Source organism: Ipomoea nil, unplaced genomic scaffold, assembly GCF_001879475.1.
Source record: "Ipomoea nil cultivar Tokyo-kokei standard unplaced genomic scaffold, Asagao_1.1 scaffold3030, whole genome shotgun sequence".
NCBI classification, from domain to species: Eukaryota; Viridiplantae; Streptophyta; class Magnoliopsida; order Solanales; family Convolvulaceae; genus Ipomoea; species Ipomoea nil.
Window position 1 is genome coordinate 4,819,281 of NW_017619458.1, and position 3,269 is coordinate 4,822,549.

The 3,269-nt window shown below is 29.3% G+C and overlaps 1 long non-coding RNA gene across 2 annotated transcripts; it reads right to left on the reverse strand.

The window, feature by feature from the left end:
- Positions 1 to 424: 424 nt before the first annotated feature.
- Positions 425 to 2,280, reverse strand: LOC109163598. Of its 2 annotated transcripts, none has more exons than XR_002051294.1 (2): positions 1,362 to 2,280; positions 425 to 724 (listed from the first exon to the last, which is right to left on the reverse strand). It is a non-coding gene; the product is annotated as an uncharacterized LOC109163598 (long non-coding RNA). The 2 variants fall into 2 exon arrangements; XR_002051293.1 differs by having other exon boundaries at positions 425 to 819.
- Between the last annotated feature and the right edge of the window lie 989 nt (positions 2,281 to 3,269).

Sequence of the window (3,269 nt, forward strand, 5' to 3'; positions counted from 1 at the left end):
GTTACTAAGAAAAATCAATTTTTGTACATGGTATTAACAATCTAGATGGTCTTAAAATATTAATTGCCAACGACTCAAGTACAATTTCTACATCAACAACTAATATTGTATATCATGAAGTTTTCAATAATTTATAATTTTGTAACACTTTCTTTTTATTAATAACATAAGCTTAATTTCATTATTTATGGTGTTGGCTATAACACAAGCATGTTACACAATTCTGCACCTACATTCCCAGTAATATGTCAATGAACACTTTAAAGCTATGCAATATACACCTTCAATACAGACATTGAAGAAAGGAAGAGTTGAGGCTATCAAGAAGGGGAAACTTGCATATTTAAGAATTAAATGCTACAGCTCAACTTCTTTATATATAATAAAGCAGAATCCTAGGCCAAAAAGTTTCCCTCCAAAACTGTGAATAAGCTCCAGCCAAATACATTTATTAAAGTCATTAGATTACATTTATTGAATGACTATTTGGTATCTGCAATGTAATTGAAAATAAGTATTGATGTCCACATGGACTCTTTAGTATCCACAATAATTGCAAAATAAGTATCCTGATTTCCAGTGAGACTCTTTGGTATCCAAAATAACTATCCTATAAATACAATCTTCAATCCACAGCAAATGTAGGGAAAAACTTCAAAGTTTCATCTAGATGCATAACCCACAATCCAAGCAAACAGTGGAGTTCGTGTGGGTGTTCAAGGCGCTGCATAATTTGGCTCATTGTTAAATCCAATTCTACAGAAATCCAAAGCCCAGAATTCAAAGGACTTGAAAAAGCACGTTGATACACAGGTATTCCTTTAAGATCAGAATAGATAAATCATGAGATTAACAAGTTCTACGGTTATTGGCAAAAAGAGAAAACATCTACCAGATAACTGAGGTAAGTAAACAATGTATCTTTTTTTTTTTTTTATTATCTGTATAGTTTAGGTATACTATGAGCATGGTGATAACAACTCAGATTTTAACTTTATGCCTATAACACAAGCATGTTACACAATTCTGCACCTACACTCCTAGTAATATGTCAATGAACACTTTAAAGCTATGCAATATACACCTTCAATACAGACATTGAAGAAAGGAAAAGTTGAGGGTATCAAGAAGGGGAAACTTGCATATTTAAGAATTAAATGCTACAGCTCAACTATATATAATACCCAGGCAATGTGCAAAACTAACAATTTGAAAAAAACAAAAGTGGCAACTACTGTTACTATCAGAACAACATTATGAAGAAATTACTAGCATCAACAGTTATAGGCGGGAAGCGGAAACAACAATCAACAATCCCAAGTATTAACACAATATTACTGAATATTCATATTCTATTGTACCTTAAACTTATTTTGTTTTGACAGAAAGCAATATTTCTCTTTTAGAGGCCTCTATGCATTCTCTCATTCTTCACCAGTTCTCTTCGTACCTTCCTTTAGTTGTATTTTTTTTTTCTTTTGTCCTACTTAAAATTTCAGGTACTACAAGAAAAACATTGCATATAGCCATCAGGTACAACTGTAACACAATCAAAAGGCAAGGACAGTTTCAGTAATCAAATATATGGAAGTCATTCTAAATGAGGGGCATGCATGGATCATTTAGTTTGGAAAAGAAGTAACAAACATTATTCATGTACCTTTATATAAATAAAATTTGTACTCCGTATAAAATAGTTTTTGAAGATAGTACAATGTATATGCTAAAAAAAACTGTATATACATATACATGTATACAAATCACTAATATAGATATAAAATTAAATAATACAGTTTTAAATTTCCACCAAACCGTAAACTCACTTTGACAGAATTTGAATGAACCCTAAACTCAATTTGGGGATTTGTACGAATTACATAATTGCAAAAAATGAAAATATTTTTTATAAAAATTAAAATCTAAGGAAGAATCGACTTATCTTGAGGCTAGCAATGCCGGTCGCCAGTAATGTAATTTAAAGATTTGTTCTTAGATAAAACAGATCCGCTGCCGGACGCCGGTAAACACAAATTCCAGGTCGGAATTGTTAGGAGAAATGATTTCAGAAATCGCAAGGTAGAAATAGTGATAGACGATACACGATCTACGGTTTCATTTCATGAATGAGAAACGATTTCAGAAATCGCAAGGTAGAAATAGTGATAGACGATACACGATCTACGGTTTCATTTCATGAATATACGCGATCTATGCTTTCATTTCATGAATCCGGCACGGAGAAATGAGGGTTTAGAGAGAATGAGGAGCGCAGCTCAGGGAGACGAATCGTTGAGCTGAGTGAATCAGGGTTTGGTTTTCCCTTTTATATTTGAATTGGTTCGGGTTATGGGTTATTAATTGCAGGCTTGATTCTTATTTTTTAATGCTAATTTCTTTTGGGCTCTTAACTTAAGCCTGATATGTATAAATATATTTATGTTGAACTAGATATATAATTTATATATTTCTATCTATAAATTTATTAAAATATATAAATTTTTGAACACAGATATATAATTTATATATTTCTATCTATAAATTTTTTAAAATATATAAATTTTTGAACATAGATATATAATTTATATATTTCTATCTATAAATTTTTTAAAATATATAAATTTTTGAACATAGATATATAATTTATATATTTCTATCTATAAATTTTATGTATTTTACTCTAATAATTCAAAATTTATCATTAAATATTTTTTTCAAACAATTTTTTTTTTATTAATGTAGTTCATTTCTTTTATTTTTATTCTTTTATTTGTTGACATTACAAACAAATCTTTAATATTTAATTGTGCATCGCACGAGAATATTTTGTTATGTACATAATATACAATAACAACTTATTTTTTAAAAAAATAAATAAATTGTTATTCATGTTTACTTTTTTGTACTTCAACTACCTTTATCATAAACAATTTCAAATTAATTTAGATCATTTTTTATTCATTATAACATTACAAACAAATCTTTAATATTTAGCCGTGCATCACACGGGACAATACTAGTATATATTAAGTGGACATTATTAGTATAACGGATGTAACGGTCCATCATTATGCTTATCATTATTGTACCCATTATTACATTTGTATATTATATATATGTTGTAGCTTTTGTACATGGGTGATGATGTTGAATAAGAATCCCTTGTCCAATCTAGTTTGTCTCTCTATTTTCCTTTGCTCTTTACATTCATGTTCATTGTCTCAATTCACCGGTTAAAAGCTAAAGGCCAACGGGCACAAACAACACAATTG